Source organism: Neoarius graeffei, chromosome 3 (assembly GCF_027579695.1).
Source record: "Neoarius graeffei isolate fNeoGra1 chromosome 3, fNeoGra1.pri, whole genome shotgun sequence".
Lineage (NCBI taxonomy): Eukaryota > Metazoa > Chordata > Actinopteri > Siluriformes > Ariidae > Neoarius > Neoarius graeffei.
In genome coordinates, this window is record NC_083571.1 from 27,298,206 (window position 1) to 27,318,734 (window position 20,529).

General features: G+C 49.2%; 13 non-coding genes across 13 annotated transcripts; all 13 read right to left on the bottom strand.

The window, feature by feature from the left end:
* Positions 1-919: 919 nt before the first annotated feature.
* Positions 920-992, bottom strand: trnak-uuu (transfer RNA lysine (anticodon UUU)). The gene has a single exon. It is a non-coding gene; the product is annotated as a tRNA-Lys (tRNA).
* A 1,527-nt stretch (positions 993-2,519) lies between these two features.
* On the bottom strand, positions 2,520-2,592 carry trnak-uuu (transfer RNA lysine (anticodon UUU)). The gene has a single exon. It is a non-coding gene; the product is annotated as a tRNA-Lys (tRNA).
* A 1,531-nt stretch (positions 2,593-4,123) lies between these two features.
* Positions 4,124-4,196, bottom strand: trnak-uuu (transfer RNA lysine (anticodon UUU)). The gene has a single exon. It is a non-coding gene; the product is annotated as a tRNA-Lys (tRNA).
* Positions 4,197-5,727: 1,531 nt separating this feature from the next.
* Positions 5,728-5,800, bottom strand: trnak-uuu (transfer RNA lysine (anticodon UUU)). The gene has a single exon. It is a non-coding gene; the product is annotated as a tRNA-Lys (tRNA).
* A 1,531-nt stretch (positions 5,801-7,331) lies between these two features.
* On the bottom strand, positions 7,332-7,404 carry trnak-uuu (transfer RNA lysine (anticodon UUU)). The gene has a single exon. It is a non-coding gene; the product is annotated as a tRNA-Lys (tRNA).
* A 1,531-nt stretch (positions 7,405-8,935) lies between these two features.
* Positions 8,936-9,008, bottom strand: trnak-uuu (transfer RNA lysine (anticodon UUU)). Its single transcript has one exon. It is a non-coding gene; the product is annotated as a tRNA-Lys (tRNA).
* Positions 9,009-10,536: 1,528 nt separating this feature from the next.
* trnak-uuu (transfer RNA lysine (anticodon UUU)) lies at positions 10,537-10,609 on the bottom strand. The gene has a single exon. It is a non-coding gene; the product is annotated as a tRNA-Lys (tRNA).
* Positions 10,610-12,140: 1,531 nt separating this feature from the next.
* Positions 12,141-12,213, bottom strand: trnak-uuu (transfer RNA lysine (anticodon UUU)). Its single transcript has one exon. It is a non-coding gene; the product is annotated as a tRNA-Lys (tRNA).
* Positions 12,214-13,744: 1,531 nt separating this feature from the next.
* trnak-uuu (transfer RNA lysine (anticodon UUU)) lies at positions 13,745-13,817 on the bottom strand. The gene has a single exon. It is a non-coding gene; the product is annotated as a tRNA-Lys (tRNA).
* Positions 13,818-15,348: 1,531 nt separating this feature from the next.
* trnak-uuu (transfer RNA lysine (anticodon UUU)) lies at positions 15,349-15,421 on the bottom strand. The gene has a single exon. It is a non-coding gene; the product is annotated as a tRNA-Lys (tRNA).
* Positions 15,422-16,952: 1,531 nt separating this feature from the next.
* On the bottom strand, positions 16,953-17,025 carry trnak-uuu (transfer RNA lysine (anticodon UUU)). The gene has a single exon. It is a non-coding gene; the product is annotated as a tRNA-Lys (tRNA).
* Positions 17,026-18,556: 1,531 nt separating this feature from the next.
* On the bottom strand, positions 18,557-18,629 carry trnak-uuu (transfer RNA lysine (anticodon UUU)). The gene has a single exon. It is a non-coding gene; the product is annotated as a tRNA-Lys (tRNA).
* A 1,531-nt stretch (positions 18,630-20,160) lies between these two features.
* Positions 20,161-20,233, bottom strand: trnak-uuu (transfer RNA lysine (anticodon UUU)). Its single transcript has one exon. It is a non-coding gene; the product is annotated as a tRNA-Lys (tRNA).
* Between the last annotated feature and the right edge of the window lie 296 nt (positions 20,234-20,529).

The window sequence follows — 20,529 nt, forward strand, 5'->3', positions numbered from 1 at the left end:
CTGGCCATTGGACCATCAGATTAAAACACTGATGCGCTCCTCAGTGAGCTTCCCAGGCTACGCTCTTAGGTTTCTTTAGCGGCCAAAGCGTGTCAGAACCTCGGACGCTCATTTTCGACAGCTCCCTCTGATTAAGCGAACCCCCTGCTCATGCCACCTGGTCTTTGTCGCGTTCAAAAACGTCGCTGTTCATTGAACATGTAAAAGTATGATGTGAGCCAAAACAAAGCTGACTCTCGGTCTTGTCACGTCGCGTGTCTCGCGCCTAAGTTGAGCATCACTTGTCCACACTTTGCACTCACACTCCGAGGTGAGAACTGCCATACCGTATGATCTTGGAAATATCGCTGACTATATTGGGAAGGGGAGTCCAGTCAGGCTGTGCTTTTGTATTGAGCTTGTGCTCGTCCTCTGGCAAAGCTTGAGTTCAGATTTCAGAGCGATGCCAACTCTGTGCCTTGGTGGTACGGTCTGCGCCAGCTCCGCTCAGACCTCGTGGCGCAAAGGTAGCGCGTCTGACTCCATATCAGAAGGCTGTTTCTTGAAATCACGTCGAGGTGACGCACCAACAGAATGTTGTTGGGCTTTTTGCACTGTCTAATGCAGAGACGTTCAGATGCACTCCAATCTCTACGATAACCATCCAGGATATTATTTTTTCAAGCTCATGCTAAAAGCCAAGATGGCTCCGCTAAGAGCTCTTTCACCAATTCGGCTCGCTGAAGAAAATGCCTCGAGGCGCCGCTTAGAGAACACGCGTATCAGGCGGCTGGTTGTGGAATGGTGTGCTAGCTTCAGAAAGATGGTACCGCATCGCAGTACGATTTAAAGTTGGATCACAGAAGGCTCCCGACCTCTGGTTGTTTTCAAATGCATTTTCAACCAGGTTTCTGCGAGAAGATGAACCTGTCGAAATAAGCGCCCGAACAGGGACTTGAACCCTGGACCCTCAGATTAAAAGTCTGATGCTCTACCGACTGAGCTATTCAGGGTCCCAGGTCAACGAGAAAGAATCGGTCGGGCCCGTGGGCGCACACGTCCAACTGTTTCCGCTGAGAAAATTTGTCCTCCGCACTGGATCAGAGACCTTCTTGCGCCCGTCATAAGCTTTTTCCTGTAACTGACTCATGAAATGAACAGCAGGGTGCTTGTCCCCTATTTTTCGTTCAACAGCACTATCCAACGACAACAAGGTGTCATCTTGTCTCTACTTCACTCAGTAAAAGCATCCCTCAGCAGCTTTTCCTCTTGATTGGCTGTCGGCTGGCAAAAATAATGTCAAAAAAGTGCTTGTTTAACCTGTCAAACCGTACAGTTCACTCAAAGAACGCTGAACCTTGTACCTATCTACTGAGCAGTGCAGGCTCTAAGGTGAGCACGGGACATGTGTTTTCTTTTACAACCTGAAGGATCTTGACCAGCGGCTCACTTGCACAATGCTACCAGCACGACTCTTCTTCATAGAGGTCTTGCCTTGGTTCCAGGAATGCCTTTCTTCTCCTGGTATTGGACTGGTTTGACACGCATCACCTGCTTGTCTTTTCGGGACAAGGAGACCAAACGACTAAAAAACAAGCCTATTCCTCTGACAAGGAGTGAACTGGCCATTGGAGCATCAGATTAAAACACTGATGCGCTCCTCAGTGAGCTTCCCAGGCTACGCTCTTAGGTTTCTTTAGCGGCCAAAGCGTGTCAGAACCTCGGACGCTCATTTTCGACAGCTCCCTCTGATTAAGCGAACCCCCTGCTCATGCCACCTGGTCTTTGTCGCGTTCAAAAACGTCGCTGTTCATTGAACATGTAAAAGTTTGATGTGAGCCAAAACAAAGCTGACTCTCGGTCTTGTCACGTCGCGTGTCTCGCGCCTAAGTTGAGCATCACTTGTCCACACTTTGCACTCACACTCCGAGGTGAGAACTGCCATACCGTATGATCTTGGAAATATCGCTGACTATATTGGGAAGGGGAGTCCAGTCAGGCTGTGCTTTTGTATTGAGCTTGTGCTCGTCCTCTGGCAAAGCTTGAGTTCAGATTTCAGAGCGATGCCAACTCTGTGCCTTGGTGGTACGGTCTGCGCCAGCTCCGCTCAGACCTCGTGGCGCAAAGGTAGCGCGTCTGACTCCATATCAGAAGGCTGTTTCTTGAAATCACGTCGAGGTGACGCACCAACAGAATGTTGTTGGGCTTTTTGCACTGTCTAATGCAGAGACGTTCAGATGCACTCCAATCTCTACGATAACCATCCAGGATATTATTTTTTCAAGCTCATGCTAAAAGCCAAGATGGCTCCGCTAAGAGCTCTTTCACCAATTCGGCTGGCTGAAGAAAATGCCTCGAGGCGCCGCTTAGAGAACACGCGTATCAGGCCGCTGGTTGTGGAATGGTGTGCTAGCTTCAGAAGAATGGTACCGCATCGCAGTACGATTTAAAGTTGGATCACAGAAGGCTCCCGACCTCTGGTTGTTTTCAAATGCATTTTCAACCAGGTTTCTGCGAGAAGATGAACCTGTCGAAATAAGCACCCGAACAGGGACTTGAACCCTGGACCCTCAGATTAAAAGTCTGATGCTCTACCGACTGAGCTATTCGGGCTCCCGGGTCAGCCTTCGGGAAAGAATCGGTCGGGCCCGTGGGCGCACACGTCCAACTGTTTCCGCTGAGAAAATTTGTCCTCCGCACTGGATCAGAGACCTTCTTGCGCCCGTCATAAGCTTTTTCCTGTAACTGACTCATGAAATGAACAGCAGGGTGCTTGTCCCCTATTTTTCGTTCAACAGCACTATCCAACGACAACAAGGTGTCATCTTGTCTCTACTTCACTCAGTAAAAGCATCCCTCAGCAGCTTTTCCTCTTGATTGGCTGTCGGCTGGCAAAAATAATGTCAAAAAAGTGCTTGTTTAACCTGTCAAACCGTACAGTTCACTCAAAGAACGCTGAACCTTGTACCTATCTACTGAGCAGTGCAGGCTCTAAGGTGAGCACGGGACATGTGTTTTCTTTTACAACCTGAAGGATCTTGACCAGCGGCTCACTTGCACAATGCTACCAGCACGACTCTTCTTCATAGAGGTCTTGCCTTGGTTCCAGGAATGCCTTTCTTCTCCTGGTATTGGACTGGTTTGACACGCATCACCTGCTTGTCTTTTCGGGACAAGGAGACCAAACGACTAAAAAACAAGCCTATTCCTCTGACAAGGAGTGAACTGGCCATTGGAGCATCAGATTAAAACACTGATGCGCTCCTCAGTGAGCTTCCCAGGCTACGCTCTTAGGTTTCTTTAGCGGCCAAAGCGTGTCAGAACCTCGGACGCTCATTTTCGACAGCTCCCTCTGATTAAGCGAACCCCCTGCTCATGCCACCTGGTCTTTGTCGCGTTCAAAAACGTCGCTGTTCATTGAACATGTAAAAGTATGATGTGAGCCAAAACAAAGCTGACTCTCGGTCTTGTCACGTCGCGTGTCTCGCGCCTAAGTTGAGCATCACTTGTCCACACTTTGCACTCACACTCCGAGGTGAGAACTGCCATACCGTATGATCTTGGAAATATCGCTGACTATATTGGGAAGGGGAGTCCAGTCAGGCTGTGCTTTTGTATTGAGCTTGTGCTCGTCCTCTGGCAAAGCTTGAGTTCAGATTTCAGAGCGATGCCAACTCTGTGCCTTGGTGGTACGGTCTGCGCCAGCTCCGCTCAGACCTCGTGGCGCAAAGGTAGCGCGTCTGACTCCATATCAGAAGGCTGTTTCTTGAAATCACGTCGAGGTGACGCACCAACAGAATGTTGTTGGGCTTTTTGCACTGTCTAATGCAGAGACGTTCAGATGCACTCCAATCTCTACGATAACCATCCAGGATATTATTTTTTCAAGCTCATGCTAAAAGCCAAGATGGCTCCGCTAAGAGCTCTTTCACCAATTCGGCTGGCTGAAGAAAATGCCTCGAGGCGCCGCTTAGAGAACACGCGTATCAGGCGGCTGGTTGTGGAATGGTGTGCTAGCTTCAGAAGGATGGTACCGCATCGCAGTACGATTTAAAGTTGGATCACAGAAGGCTCCCGACCTCTGGTTGTTTTCAAATGCATTTTCAACCAGGTTTCTGCGAGAAGATGAACCTGTCGAAATAAGCACCCGAACAGGGACTTGAACCCTGGACCCTCAGATTAAAAGTCTGATGCTCTACCGACTGAGCTATTCAGGCTCCCGGGTCAGCCTTCGGGAAAGAATCGGTCGGGCCCGTGGGCGCACACGTCCAACTGTTTCCGCTGAGAAAATTTGTCCTCCGCACTGGATCAGAGACCTTCTTGCGCCCGTCATAAGCTTTTTCCTGTAACTGACTCATGAAATGAACAGCAGGGTGCTTGTCCCCTATTTTTCGTTCAACAGCACTATCCAACGACAACAAGGTGTCATCTTGTCTCTACTTCACTCAGTAAAAGCATCCCTCAGCAGCTTTTCCTCTTGATTGGCTGTCGGCTGGCAAAAATAATGTCAAAAAAGTGCTTGTTTAACCTGTCAAACCGTACAGTTCACTCAAAGAACGCTGAACCTTGTACCTATCTACTGAGCAGTGCAGGCTCTAAGGTGAGCACGGGACATGTGTTTTCTTTTACAACCTGAAGGATCTTGACCAGCGGCTCACTTGCACAATGCTACCAGCACGACTCTTCTTCATAGAGGTCTTGCCTTGGTTCCAGGAATGCCTTTCTTCTCCTGGTATTGGACTGGTTTGACACGCATCACCTGCTTGTCTTTTCGGGACAAGGAGACCAAACGACTAAAAAACAAGCCTATTCCTCTGACAAGGAGTGAACTGGCCATTGGAGCATCAGATTAAAACACTGATGCGCTCCTCAGTGAGCTTCCCAGGCTACGCTCTTAGGTTTCGTTAGCGGCCAAAGCGTGTCAGAACCTCGGACGCTCATTTTCGACAGCTCCCTCTGATTAAGCGAACCCCCTGCTCATGCCACCTGGTCTTTGTCGCGTTCAAAAACGTCGCTGTTCATTGAACATGTAAAAGTTTGATGTGAGCCAAAACAAAGCTGACTCTCGGTCTTGTCACATCGCGTGTCTCGCGCCTAAGTTGAGCATCACTTGTCCACACTTTGCACTCACACTCCGAGGTGAGAACTGCCATACCGTATGATCTTGGAAATATCGCTGACTATATTGGGAAGGGGAGTCCAGTCAGGCTGTGCTTTTGTATTGAGCTTGTGCTCGTCCTCTGGCAAAGCTTGAGTTCAGATTTCAGAGCGATGCCAACTCTGTGCCTTGGTGGTACGGTCTGCGCCAGCTCCGCTCAGACCTCGTGGCGCAAAGGTAGCGCGTCTGACTCCATATCAGAAGGCTGTTTCTTGAAATCACGTCGAGGTGACGCACCAACAGAATGTTGTTGGGCTTTTTGCACTGTCTAATGCAGAGACGTTCAGATGCACTCCAATCTCTACGATAACCATCCAGGATATTATTTTTTCAAGCTCATGCTAAAAGCCAAGATGGCTCCGCTAAGAGCTCTTTCACCAATTCGGCTGGCTGAAGAAAATGCCTCGAGGCGCCGCTTAGAGAACACGCGTATCAGGCGGCTGGTTGTGGAATGGTGTGCTAGCTTCAGAAGAATGGTACCGCATCGCAGTACGATTTAAAGTTGGATCACAGAAGGCTCCCGACCTCTGGTTGTTTTCAAATGCATTTTCAACCAGGTTTCTGCGAGAAGATGAACCTGTCGAAATAAGCGCCCGAACAGGGACTTGAACCCTGGACCCTCAGATTAAAAGTCTGATGCTCTACCGACTGAGCTATTCGGGCTCCCGGGTCAGCCTTCGGGAAAGAATCGGTCGGGCCCGTGGGCGCACACGTCCAACTGTTTCCGCTGAGAAAATTTGTCCTCCGCACTGGATCAGAGACCTTCTTGCGCCCGTCATAAGCTTTTTCCTGTAACTGACTCATGAAATGAACAGCAGGGTGCTTGTCCCCTATTTTTCGTTCAACAGCACTATCCAACGACAACAAGGTGTCATCTTGTCTCTACTTCACTCAGTAAAAGCATCCCTCAGCAGCTTTTCCTCTTGATTGGCTGTCGGCTGGCAAAAATAATGTCAAAAAAGTGCTTGTTTAACCTGTCAAACCGTACAGTTCACTCAAAGAACGCTGAACCTTGTACCTATCTACTGAGCAGTGCAGGCTCTAAGGTGAGCACGGGACATGTGTTTTCTTTTACAACCTGAAGGATCTTGACCAGCGGCTCACTTGCACAATGCTACCAGCACGACTCTTCTTCATAGAGGTCTTGCCTTGGTTCCAGGAATGCCTTTCTTCTCCTGGTATTGGACTGGTTTGACACGCATCACCTGCTTGTCTTTTCGGGACAAGGAGACCAAACGACTAAAAAACAAGCCTATTCCTCTGACAAGGAGTGAACTGGCCATTGGAGCATCAGATTAAAACACTGATGCGCTCCTCAGTGAGCTTCCCAGGCTACGCTCTTAGGTTTCTTTAGCGGCCAAAGCGTGTCAGAACCTCGGACGCTCATTTTCGACAGCTCCCTCTGATTAAGCGAACCCCCTGCTCATGCCACCTGGTCTTTGTCGCATTCAAAAACGTCGCTGTTCATTGAACATGTAAAAGTATGATGTGAGCCAAAACAAAGCTGACTCTCGGTCTTGTCACGTCGCGTGTCTCGCGCCTAAGTTGAGCATCACTTGTCCACACTTTGCACTCACACTCCGAGGTGAGAACTGCCATACCGTATGATCTTGGAAATATCGCTGACTATATTGGGAAGGGGAGTCCAGTCAGGCTGTGCTTTTGTATTGAGCTTGTGCTCGTCCTCTGGCAAAGCTTGAGTTCAGATTTCAGAGCGATGCCAACTCTGTGCCTTGGTGGTACGGTCTGCGCCAGCTCCGCTCAGACCTCGTGGCGCAAAGGTAGCGCGTCTGACTCCATATCAGAAGGCTGTTTCTTGAAATCACGTCGAGGTGACGCACCAACAGAATGTTGTTGGGCTTTTTGCACTGTCTAATGCAGAGACGTTCAGATGCACTCCAATCTCTACGATAACCATCCAGGATATTATTTTTTCAAGCTCATGCTAAAAGCCAAGATGGCTCCGCTAAGAGCTCTTTCACCAATTCGGCTGGCTGAAGAAAATGCCTCGAGGCGCCGCTTAGAGAACACGCGTATCAGGCGGCTGGTTGTGGAATGGTGTGCTAGCTTCAGAAGGATGGTACCGCATCGCAGTACGATTTAAAGTTGGATCACAGAAGGCTCCCGACCTCTGGTTGTTTTCAAATGCATTTTCAACCAGGTTTCTGCGAGAAGATGAACCTGTCGAAATAAGCGCCCGAACAGGGACTTGAACCCTGGACCCTCAGATTAAAAGTCTGATGCTCTACCGACTGAGCTATTCGGGCTCCCGGGTCAGCCTTCGGGAAAGAATCGGTCGGGCCCGTGGGCGCACACGTCCAACTGTTTCCGCTGAGAAAATTTGTCCTCCGCACTGGATCAGAGACCTTCTTGCGCCCGTCATAAGCTTTTTCCTGTAACTGACTCATGAAATGAACAGCAGGGTGCTTGTCCCCTATTTTTCGTTCAACAGCACTATCCAACGACAACAAGGTGTCATCTTGTCTCTACTTCACTCAGTAAAAGCATCCCTCAGCAGCTTTTCCTCTTGATTGGCTGTCGGCTGGCAAAAATAATGTCAAAAAAGTGCTTGTTTAACCTGTCAAACCGTACAGTTCACTCAAAGAACGCTGAACCTTGTACCTATCTACTGAGCAGTGCAGGCTCTAAGGTGAGCACGGGACATGTGTTTTCTTTTACAACCTGAAGGATCTTGACCAGCGGCTCACTTGCACAATGCTACCAGCACGACTCTTCTTCATAGAGGTCTTGCCTTGGTTCCAGGAATGCCTTTCTTCTCCTGGTATTGGACTGGTTTGACACGCATCACCTGCTTGTCTTTTCGGGACAAGGAGACCAAACGACTAAAAAACAAGCCTATTCCTCTGACAAGGAGTGAACTGGCCATTGGAGCATCAGATTAAAACACTGATGCGCTCCTCAGTGAGCTTCCCAGGCTACGCTCTTAGGTTTCTTTAGCGGCCAAAGCGTGTCAGAACCTCGGACGCTCATTTTCGACAGCTCCCTCTGATTAAGCGAACCCCCTGCTCATGCCACCTGGTCTTTGTCGCATTCAAAAACGTCGCTGTTCATTGAACATGTAAAAGTATGATGTGAGCCAAAACAAAGCTGACTCTCGGTCTTGTCACGTCGCGTGTCTCGCGCCTAAGTTGAGCATCACTTGTCCACACTTTGCACTCACACTCCGAGGTGAGAACTGCCATACCGTATGATCTTGGAAATATCGCTGACTATATTGGGAAGGGGAGTCCAGTCAGGCTGTGCTTTTGTATTGAGCTTGTGCTCGTCCTCTGGCAAAGCTTGAGTTCAGATTTCAGAGCGATGCCAACTCTGTGCCTTGGTGGTACGGTCTGCGCCAGCTCCGCTCAGACCTCGTGGCGCAAAGGTAGCGCGTCTGACTCCATATCAGAAGGCTGTTTCTTGAAATCACGTCGAGGTGACGCACCAACAGAATGTTGTTGGGCTTTTTGCACTGTCTAATGCAGAGACGTTCAGATGCACTCCAATCTCTACGATAACCATCCAGGATATTATTTTTTCAAGCTCATGCTAAAAGCCAAGATGGCTCCGCTAAGAGCTCTTTCACCAATTCGGCTGGCTGAAGAAAATGCCTCGAGGCGCCGCTTAGAGAACACGCGTATCAGGCGGCTGGTTGTGGAATGGTGTGCTAGCTTCAGAAGGATGGTACCGCATCGCAGTACGATTTAAAGTTGGATCACAGAAGGCTCCCGACCTCTGGTTGTTTTCAAATGCATTTTCAACCAGGTTTCTGCGAGAAGATGAACCTGTCGAAATAAGCGCCCGAACAGGGACTTGAACCCTGGACCCTCAGATTAAAAGTCTGATGCTCTACCGACTGAGCTATTCGGGCTCCCGGGTCAGCCTTCGGGAAAGAATCGGTCGGGCCCGTGGGCGCACACGTCCAACTGTTTCCGCTGAGAAAATTTGTCCTCCGCACTGGATCAGAGACCTTCTTGCGCCCGTCATAAGCTTTTTCCTGTAACTGACTCATGAAATGAACAGCAGGGTGCTTGTCCCCTATTTTTCGTTCAACAGCACTATCCAACGACAACAAGGTGTCATCTTGTCTCTACTTCACTCAGTAAAAGCATCCCTCAGCAGCTTTTCCTCTTGATTGGCTGTCGGCTGGCACAAATAATGTCAAAAAAGTGCTTGTTTAACCTGTCAAACCGTACAGTTCACTCAAAGAACGCTGAACCTTGTACCTATCTACTGAGCAGTGCAGGCTCTAAGGTGAGCACGGGACATGTGTTTTCTTTTACAACCTGAAGGATCTTGACCAGCGGCTCACTTGCACAATGCTACCAGCACGACTCTTCTTCATAGAGGTCTTGCCTTGGTTCCAGGAATGCCTTTCTTCTCCTGGTATTGGACTGGTTTGACACGCATCACCTGCTTGTCTTTTCGGGACAAGGAGACCAAACGACTAAAAAACAAGCCTATTCCTCTGACAAGGAGTGAACTGGCCATTGGAGCATCAGATTAAAACACTGATGCGCTCCTCAGTGAGCTTCCCAGGCTACGCTCTTAGGTTTCTTTAGCGGCCAAAGCGTGTCAGAACCTCGGACGCTCATTTTCGACAGCTCCCTCTGATTAAGCGAACCCCCTGCTCATGCCACCTGGTCTTTGTCGCGTTCAAAAACGTCGCTGTTCATTGAACATGTAAAAGTATGATGTGAGCCAAAACAAAGCTGACTCTCGGTCTTGTCACGTCGCGTGTCTCGCGCCTAAGTTGAGCATCACTTGTCCACACTTTGCACTCACACTCCGAGGTGAGAACTGCCATACCGTATGATCTTGGAAATATCGCTGACTATATTGGGAAGGGGAGTCCAGTCAGGCTGTGCTTTTGTATTGAGCTTGTGCTCTTCCTCTGGCAAAGCTTGAGTTCAGATTTCAGAGCGATGCCAACTCTGTGCCTTGGTGGTACGGTCTGCGCCAGCTCCGCTCAGACCTCGTGGCGCAAAGGTAGCGCGTCTGACTCCATATCAGAAGGCTGTTTCTTGAAATCACGTCGAGGTGACGCACCAACAGAATGTTGTTGGGCTTTTTGCACTGTCTAATGCAGAGACGTTCAGATGCACTCCAATCTCTACGATAACCATCCAGGATATTATTTTTTCAAGCTCATGCTAAAAGCCAAGATGGCTCCGCTAAGAGCTCTTTCACCAATTTGGCTCGCTGAAGAAAATGCCTCGAGGCGCCGCTTAGAGAACACGCGTATGCGGCTGGTTGTGGAATGGTGTGCTAGCTTCAGAAGGATGGTACCGCATCGCAGTACGATTTAAAGTTGGATCACAGAAGGCTCCCGACCTCTGGTTGTTTTCAAATGCATTTTCAACCAGGTTTCTGCGAGAAGATGAACCTGTCGAAATAAGCGCCCAAACAGGGACTTGAACCCTGGACCCTCAGATTAAAAGTCTGATGCTCTACCGACTGAGCTATTCAGGCTCCCGGGTCAGCCTTCGGGAAAGAATCGGTCGGGCCCGTGGGCGCACACGTCCAACTGTTTCCGCTGAGAAAATTTGTCCTCCGCACTGGATCAGAGACCTTCTTGCGCCCGTCATAAGCTTTTTCCTGTAACTGACTCATGAAATGAACAGCAGGGTGCTTGTCCCCTATTTTTCGTTCAACAGCACTATCCAACGACAACAAGGTGTCATCTTGTCTCTACTTCACTCAGTAAAAGCATCCCTCAGCAGCTTTTCCTCTTGATTGGCTGTCGGCTGGCACAAATAATGTCAAAAACGTGCTTGTTTAACCTGTCAAACCGTACAGTTCACTCAAAGAACGCTGAACCTTGTACCTATCTACTGAGCAGTGCAGGCTCTAAGGTGAGCACGGGACATGTGTTTTCTTTTACAACCTGAAGGATCTTGACCAGCGGCTCACTTGCACAATGCTACCAGCACGACTCTTCTTCATAGAGGTCTTGCCTTGGTTCCAGGAATGCCTTTCTTCTCCTGGTATTGGACTGGTTTGACACGCATCACCTGCTTGTCTTTTCGGGACAAGGAGACCAAACGACTAAAAAACAAGCCTATTCCTCTGACAAGGAGTGAACTGGCCATTGGAGCATCAGATTAAAACACTGATGCGCTCCTCAGTGAGCTTCCCAGGCTACGCTCTTAGGTTTCTTTAGCGGCCAAAGCGTGTCAGAACCTCGGACGCTCATTTTCGACAGCTCCCTCTGATTAAGCGAACCCCCTGCTCATGCCACCTGGTCTTTGTCGCGTTCAAAAACGTCGCTGTTCATTGAACATGTAAAAGTATGATGTGAGCCAAAACAAAGCTGACTCTCGGTCTTGTCACGTCGCGTGTCTCGCGCCTAAGTTGAGCATCACTTGTCCACACTTTGCACTCACACTCCGAGGTGAGAACTGCCATACCGTATGATCTTGGAAATATCGCTGACTATATTGGGAAGGGGAGTCCAGTCAGGCTGTGCTTTTGTATTGAGCTTGTGCTCGTCCTCTGGCAAAGCTTGAGTTCAGATTTCAGAGCGATGCCAACTCTGTGCCTTGGTGGTACGGTCTGTGCCAGCTCCGCTCAGACCTCGTGGCGCAAAGGTAGCGCGTCTGACTCCATATCAGAAGGCTGTTTCTTGAAATCACGTCGAGGTGACGCACCAACAGAATGTTGTTGGGCTTTTTGCACTGTCTAATGCAGAGACGTTCAGATGCACTCCAATGTCTACGATAACCATCCAGGATATTATTTTTTCAAGCTCATGCTAAAAGCCAAGATGGCTCCGCTAAGAGCTCTTTCACCAATTCGGCTGGCTGAAGAAAATGCCTCGAGGCGCCGCTTAGAGAACACGCGTATCAGGCGGCTGGTTGTGGAATGGTGTGCTAGCTTCAGAAGGATGGTACCGCATCGCAGTACGATTTAAAGTTGGATCACAGAAGGCTCCCGACCTCTGGTTGTTTTCAAATGCATTTTCAACCAGGTTTCTGCGAGAAGATGAACCTGTCGAAATAAGCGCCCGAACAGGGACTTGAACCCTGGACCCTCAGATTAAAAGTCTGATGCTCTACCGACTGAGCTATTCGGGCTCCCGGGTCAGCCTTCGGGAAAGAATCGGTCGGGCCCGTGGGCGCACACGTCCAACTGTTTCCGCTGAGAAAATTTGTCCTCCGCACTGGATCAGAGACCTTCTTGCGCCCGTCATAAGCTTTTTCCTGTAACTGACTCATGAAATGAACAGCAGGGTGCTTGTCCCCTATTTTTCGTTCAACAGCACTATCCAACGACAACAAGGTGTCATCTTGTCTCTACTTCACTCAGTAAAAGCATCCCTCAGCAGCTTTTCCTCTTGATTGGCTGTCGGCTGGCAAAAATAATGTCAAAAAAGTGCTTGTTTAACCTGTCAAACCGTACAGTTCACTCAAAGAAAGCTGAACCTTGTACCTATCTACTGAGCAGTGCAGGCTCTAAGGTGAGCACGGGACATGTGTTTTCTTTTACAACCTGAAGGATCTTGACCAGCGGCTCACTTGCACAATGCTACCAGCACGACTCTTCTTCATAGAGGTCTTGCCTTGGTTCCAGGAATGCCTTTCTTCTCCTGGTATTGGACTGGTTTGACACGCATCACCTGCTTGTCTTTTCGGGACAAGGAGACCAAACGACTAAAAAACAAGCCTATTCCTCTGACAAGGAGTGAACTGGCCATTGGAGCATCAGATTAAAACACTGATGCGCTCCTCAGTGAGCTTCCCAGGCTACGCTCTTAGGTTTCTTTAGCGGCCAAAGCGTGTCAGAACCTCGGACGCTCATTTTCGACAGCTTCCTCTGATTAAGCGAACCCCCTGCTCATGCCACCTGGTCTTTGTCGCGTTCAAAAACGTCGCTGTTCATTGAACATGTAAAAGTTTGATGTGAGCCAAAACAAAGCTGACTCTCGGTCTTGTCACGTCGCGTGTCTCGCGCCTAAGTTGAGCATCACTTGTCCACACTTTGCACTCACACTCCGAGGTGAGAACTGCCATACCGTATGATCTTGGAAATATCGCTGACTATATTGGGAAGGGGAGTCCAGTCAGGCTGTGCTTTTGTATTGAGCTTGTGCTCGTCCTCTGGCAAAGCTTGAGTTCAGATTTCAGAGCGATGCCAACTCTGTGCCTTGGTGGTACGGTCTGCGCCAGCTCCGCTCAGACCTCGTGGCGCAAAGGTAGCGCGTCTGACTCCATATCAGAAGGCTGTTTCTTGAAATCACGTCGAGGTGACGCACCAACAGAATGTTGTTGGGCTTTTTGCACTGTCTAATGCAGAGACGTTCAGATGCACTCCAATCTCTACGATAACCATCCAGGATATTATTTTTTCAAGCTCATGCTAAAAGCCAAGATGGCTCCGCTAAGAGCTCTTTCACCAATTCGGCTGGCTGAAGAAAATGCCTCGAGGCGCCGCTTAGAGAACACGCGTATCAGGCGGCTGGTTGTGGAATGGTGTGCTAGCTTCAGAAGAATGGTACCGCATCGCAGTACGATTTAAAGTTGGATCACAGAAGGCTCCCGACCTCTGGTTGTTTTCAAATGCATTTTCAACCAGGTTTCTGCGAGAAGATGAACCTGTCGAAATAAGCGCCCGAACAGGGACTTGAACCCTGGACCCTCAGATTAAAAGTCTGATGCTCTACCGACTGAGCTATTCAGGCTCCCGGGTCAGCCTTCGGGAAAGAATCGGTCAGGCCCGTGGGTGCACACGTCCAACTGTTTCCGCTGAGAAAATTTGTCCTCCGCACTGGATCAGAGACCTTCTTGCGCCCGTCATAAGCTTTTTCCTGTAACTGACTCATGAAATGAACAGCAGGGTGCTTGTCCCCTATTTTTCGTTCAACAGCACTATCCAACGACAACAAGGTGTCATCTTGTCTCTACTTCACTCAGTAAAAGCATCCCTCAGCAGCTTTTCCTCTTGATTGGCTGTCGGCTGGCAAAAATAATGTCAAAAAAGTGCTTGTTTAACCTGTCAAACCGTACAGTTCACTCAAAGAACGCTGAACCTTGTACCTATCTACTGAGCAGTGCAGGCTCTAAGGTGAGCACGGGACATGTGTTTTCTTTTACAACCTGAAGGATCTTGACCAGCGGCTCACTTGCACAATGCTACCAGCACGACTCTTCTTCATAGAGGTCTTGCCTTGGTTCCAGGAATGCCTTTCTTCTCCTGGTATTGGACTGGTTTGACACGCATCACCTGCTTGTCTTTTCGGGACAAGGAGACCAAACGACTAAAAAACAAGCCTATTCCTCTGACAAGGAGTGAACTGGCCATTGGAGCATCAGATTAAAACACTGATGCGCTCCTCAGTGAGCTTCCCAGGCTACGCTCTTAGGTTTCTTTAGCGGCCAAAGCGTGTCAGAACCTCGGACGCTCATTTTCGACAGCTCCCTCTGATTAAGCGAACCCCCTGCTCATGCCACCTGGTCTTTGTCGCGTTCAAAAACGTCGCTGTTCATTGAACATGTAAAAGTTTGATGTGAGCCAAAACAAAGCTGACTCTCGGTCTTGTCACGTCGCGTGTCTCGCGCCTAAGTTGAGCATCACTTGTCCACACTTTGCACTCACACTCCGAGGTGAGAACTGCCATACCGTATGATCTTGGAAATATCGCTGACTATATTGGGAAGGGGAGTCCAGTCAGGCTGTGCTTTTGTATTGAGCTTGTGCTCGTCCTCTGGCAAAGCTTGAGTTCAGATTTCAGAGCGATGCCAACTCTGTGCCTTGGTGGTACGGTCTGCGCCAGCTCCGCTCAGACCTCGTGGCGCAAAGGTAGCGCGTCTGACTCCATATCAGAAGGCTGTTTCTTGAAATCACGTCGAGGTGACGCACCAACAGAATGTTGTTGGGCTTTTTGCACTGTCTAATGCAGAGACGTTCAGATGCACTCCAATCTCTACGATAACCATCCAGGATATTATTTTTTCAAGCTCATGCTAAAAGCCAAGATGGCTCCGCTAAGAGCTCTTTCACCAATTCGGCTGGCTGAAGAAAATGCCTCGAGGCGCCGCTTAGAGAACACGCGTATCAGGCGGCTGGTTGTGGAATGGTGTGCTAGCTTCAGAAGAATGGTACCGCATCGCAGTACGATTTAAAGTTGGATCACAGAAGGCTCCCGACCTCTGGTTGTTTTCAAATGCATTTTCAACCAGGTTTCTGCGAGAAGATGAACCTGTCGAAATAAGCGCCCGAACAGGGACTTGAACCCTGGACCCTCAGATTAAAAGTCTGATGCTCTACCGACTGAGCTATTCAGGCTCCCGGGTCAGCCTTCGGGAAAGAATCGGTCAGGCCCGTGGGTGCACACGTCCAACTGTTTCCGCTGAGAAAATTTGTCCTCCGCACTGGATCAGAGACCTTCTTGCGCCCGTCATAAGCTTTTTCCTGTAACTGACTCATGAAATGAACAGCAGGGTGCTTGTCCCCTATTTTTCGTTCAACAGCACTATCCAACGACAACAAGGTGTCATCTTGTCTCTACTTCACTCAGTAAAAGCATCCCTCAGCAGCTTTTCCTCTTGATTGGCTGTCGGCTGGCAAAAATAATGTCAAAAAAGTGCTTGTTTAACCTGTCAAACCGTACAGTTCACTCAAAGAACGCTGAACCTTGTACCTATCTACTGAGCAGTGCAGGCTCTAAGGTGAGCACGGGACATGTGTTTTCTTTTACAACCTGAAGGATCTTGACCAGCGGCTCACTTGCACAATGCTACCAGCACGACTCTTCTTCATAGAGGTCTTGCCTTGGTTCCAGGAATGCCTTTCTTCTCCTGGTATTGGACTGGTTTGACACGCATCACCTGCTTGTCTTTTCGGGACAAGGAGACCAAACGACTAAAAAACAAGCCTATTCCTCTGACAAGGAGTGAACTGGCCATTGGAGCATCAGATTAAAACACTGATGCGCTCCTCAGTGAGCTTCCCAGGCTACGCTCTTAGGTTTCTTTAGCGGCCAAAGCGTGTCAGAACCTCGGACGCTCATTTTCGACAGCTCCCTCTGATTAAGCGAACCCCCTGCTCATGCCACCTGGTCTTTGTCGCGTTCAAAAACGTCGCTGTTCATTGAACATGTAAAAGTTTGATGTGAGCCAAAACAAAGCTGACTCTCGGTCTTGTCACGTCGCGTGTCTCGCGCCTAAGTTGAGCATCACTTGTCCACACTTTGCACTCACACTCCGAGGTGAGAACTGCCATACCGTATGATCTTGGAAATATCGCTGACTATATTGGGAAGGGGAGTCCAGTCAGGCTGTGCTTTTGTATTGAGCTTGTGCTCGTCCTCTGGCAAAGCTTGAGTTCAGATTTCAGAGCGATGCCAACTCTGTGCCTTGGTGGTACGGTCTGCGCCAGCTCCGCTCAGACCTCGTGGCGCAAAGGTAGCGCGTCTGACTCCATATCAGAAGGCTGTTTCTTGAAATCACGTCGAGGTGACGCACCAACAGAATGTTGTTGGGCTTTTTGCACTGTCTAATGCAGAGACGTTCAGATGCACTCCAATCTCTACGATAACCATCCAGGATATTATTTTTTCAAGCTCATGCTAAAAGCCAAGATGGCTCCGCTAAGAGCTCTTTCACCAATTCGGCTGGCTGAAGAAAATGCCTCGAGGCGCCGCTTAGAGAACACGCGTATCAGGCGGCTGGTTGTGGAATGGTGTGCTAGCTTCAGAAGAATGGTACCGCATCGCAGTACGATTTAAAGTTGGATCACAGAAGGCTCCCGACCTCTGGTTGTTTTCAAATGCATTTTCAACCAGGTTTCTGCGAGAAGATGAACCTGTCGAAATAAGCGCCCGAACAGGGACTTGAACCCTGGACCCTCAGATTAAAAGTCTGATGCTCTACCGACTGAGCTATTCGGGCTCCCGGGTCAGCCTTCGGGAAAGAATCGGTCGGGCCCGTGGGCGCACACGTCCAACTGTTTCCGCTGAGAAAATTTGTCCTCCGCACTGGATCAGAGACCTTCTTGCGCCCGTCATAAGCTTTTTCCTGTAACTGACTCATGAAATGAACAGCAGGGTGCTTGTCCCCTATTTTTCGTTCAACAGCACTATCCAACGACAACAAGGTGTCATCTTGTCTCTACTTCACTCAGTAAAAGCATCCCTCAGCAGCTTTTCCTCTTGATTGGCTGTCGGCTGGCACAAATAATGTCAAAAAAGTGCTTGTTTAACCTGTCAAACCGTACAGTTCACTCAAAGAAAGCTGAACCTTGTACCTATCTACTGAGCAGTGCAGGCTCTAAGGTGAGCACGGGACATGTGTTTTCTTTTACAACCTGAAGGATCTTGACCAGCGGCTCACTTGCACAATGCTACCAGCACGACTCTTCTTCATAGAGGTCTTGCCTTGGTTCCAGGAATGCCTTTCTTCTCCTGGTATTGGACTGGTTTGACACGCATCACCTGCTTGTCTTTTCGGGACAAGGAGACCAAACGACTAAAAAACAAGCCTATTCCTCTGACAAGGAGTGAACTGGCCATTGGAGCATCAGATTAAAACACTGATGCGCTCCTCAGTGAGCTTCCCAGGCTACGCTCTTAGGTTTCTTTAGCGGCCAAAGCGTGTCAGAACCTCGGACGCTCATTTTCGACAGCTCCCTCTGATTAAGCGAACCCCCTGCTCATGCCACCTGGTCTTTGTCGCGTTCAAAAACGTCGCTGTTCATTGAACATGTAAAAGTTTGATGTGAGCCAAAACAAAGCTGACTCTCGGTCTTGTCACGTCGCGTGTCTCGCGCCTAAGTTGAGCATCACTTGTCCACACTTTGCACTCACACTCCGAGGTGAGAACTGCCATACCGTATGATCTTGGAAATATCGCTGACTATATTGGGAAGGGGAGTCCAGTCAGGCTGTGCTTTTGTATTGAGCTTGTGCTCGTCCTCTGGCAAAGCTTGAGTTCAGATTTCAGAGCGATGCCAACTCTGTGCCTTGGTGGTACGGTCTGCGCCAGCTCCGCTCAGACCTCGTGGCGCAAAGGTAGCGCGTCTGACTCCATATCAGAAGGCTGTTTCTTGAAATCACGTCGAGGTGACGCACCAACAGAATGTTGTTGGGCTTTTTGCACTGTCTAATGCAGAGACGTTCAGATGCACTCCAATCTCTACGATAACCATCCAGGATATTATTTTTTCAAGCTCATGCTAAAAGCCAAGATGGCTCCGCTAAGAGCTCTTTCACCAATTCGGCTGGCTGAAGAAAATGCCTCGAGGCGCCGCTTAGAGAACACGCGTATCAGGCGGCTGGTTGTGGAATGGTGTGCTAGCTTCAGAAGAATGGTACCGCATCGCAGTACGATTTAAAGTTGGATCACAGAAGGCTCCCGACCTCTGGTTGTTTTCAAATGCATTTTCAACCAGGTTTCTGCGAGAAGATGAACCTGTCGAAATAAGCGCCCGAACAGGGACTTGAACCCTGGACCCTCAGATTAAAAGTCTGATGCTCTACCGACTGAGCTATTCGGGCTCCCGGGTCAGCCTTCGGGAAAGAATCGGTCGGGCCCGTGGGCGCACACGTCCAACTGTTTCCGCTGAGAAAATTTGTCCTCCGCACTGGATCAGAGACCTTCTTGCGCCCGTCATAAGCTTTTTCCTGTAACTGACTCATGAAATGAACAGCAGGGTGCTTGTCCCCTATTTTTCGTTCAACAGCACTATCCAACGACAACAAGGTGTCATCTTGTCTCTACTTCACTCAGTAAAAGCATCCCTCAGCAGCTTTTCCTCTTGATTGGCTGTCGGCTGGCACAAATAATGTCAAAAAAGTGCTTGTTTAACCTGTCAAACCGTACAGTTCACTCAAAGAACGCTGAACCTTGTACCTATCTACTGAGCAGTGCAGGCTCTAAGGTGAGCACGGGACATGTGTTTTCTTTTACAACCTGAAGGATCTTGACCAGCGGCTCACTTGCACAATGCTACCAGCACGACTCTTCTTCATAGAGGTCTTGCCTTGGTTCCAGGAATGCCTTTCTTCTCCTGGTATTGGACTGGTTTGACACGCATCACCTGCTTGTCTTTTCGGGACAAGGAGACCAAACGACTAAAAAACAAGCCTATTCCTCTGACAAGGAGTGAACTGGCCATTGGAGCATCAGATTAAAACACTGATGCGCTCCTCAGTGAGCTTCCCAGGCTACGCTCTTAGGTTTCTTTAGCGGCCAAAGCGTGTCAGAACCTCGGACGCTCATTTTCGACAGCTCCCTCTGATTAAGCGAACCCCCTGCTCATGCCACCTGGTCTTTGTCGCATTCAAAAACGTCGCTGTTCATTGAACATGTAAAAGTATGATGTGAGCCAAAACAAAGCTGACTCTCGGTCTTGTCACGTCGCGTGTCTCGCGCCTAAGTTGAGCATCACTTGTCCACACTTTGCACTCACACTCCGAGGTGAGAACTGCCATACCGTATGATCTTGGAAATATCGCTGACTATATTGGGAAGGGGAGTCCAGTCAGGCTGTGCTTTTGTATTGAGCTTGTGCTCGTCCTCTGGCAAAGCTTGAGTTCAGATTTCAGAGCGATGCCAACTCTGTGCCTTGGTGGTACGGTCTGCGCCAGCTCCGCTCAGACCTCGTGGCGCAAAGGTAGCGCGTCTGACTCCATATCAGAAGGCTGTTTCTTGAAATCACGTCGAGGTGACGCACCAACAGAATGTTGTTGGGCTTTTTGCACTGTCTAATGCAGAGACGTTCAGATGCACTCCAATCTCTACGATAACCATCCAGGATATTATTTTTTCAAGCTCATGCTAAAAGCCAAGATGGCTCCGCTAAGAGCTCTTTCACCAATTCGGCTGGCTGAAGAAAATGCCTCGAGGCGCCGCTTAGAGAACACGCGTATCAGGCGGCTGGTTGTGGAATGGTGTGCTAGCTTCAGAAGAATGGTACCGCATCGCAGTACGATTTAAAGTTGGATCACAGAAGGCTCCCGACCTCTGGTTGTTTTCAAATGCATTTTCAACCAGGTTTCTGCGAGAAGATGAACCTGTCGAAATAAGCGCCCGAACAGGGACTTGAACCCTGGACCCTCAGATTAAAAGTCTGATGCTCTACCGACTGAGCTATTCGGTCTCCCGGGTCAGCCTTCGGGAAAGAATCGGTCGGGCCCGTGGGCGCACACGTCCAACTGTTTCCGCTGAGAAAATTTGTCCTCCGCACTGGATCAGAGACCTTCTTGCGCCCGTCATAAGCTTTTTCCTGTAACTGACTCATGAAATGAACAGCAGGGTGCTTGTCCCCTATTTTTCGTTCAACAGCACTATCCAACGACAACAAGGTGTCATCTTGTCTCTACTTCACTCAGTAAAAGCATCCCTCAGCAGCTTTTCCTCTTGATTGGCTGTCGGCTGGCACAAATAATGTCAAAA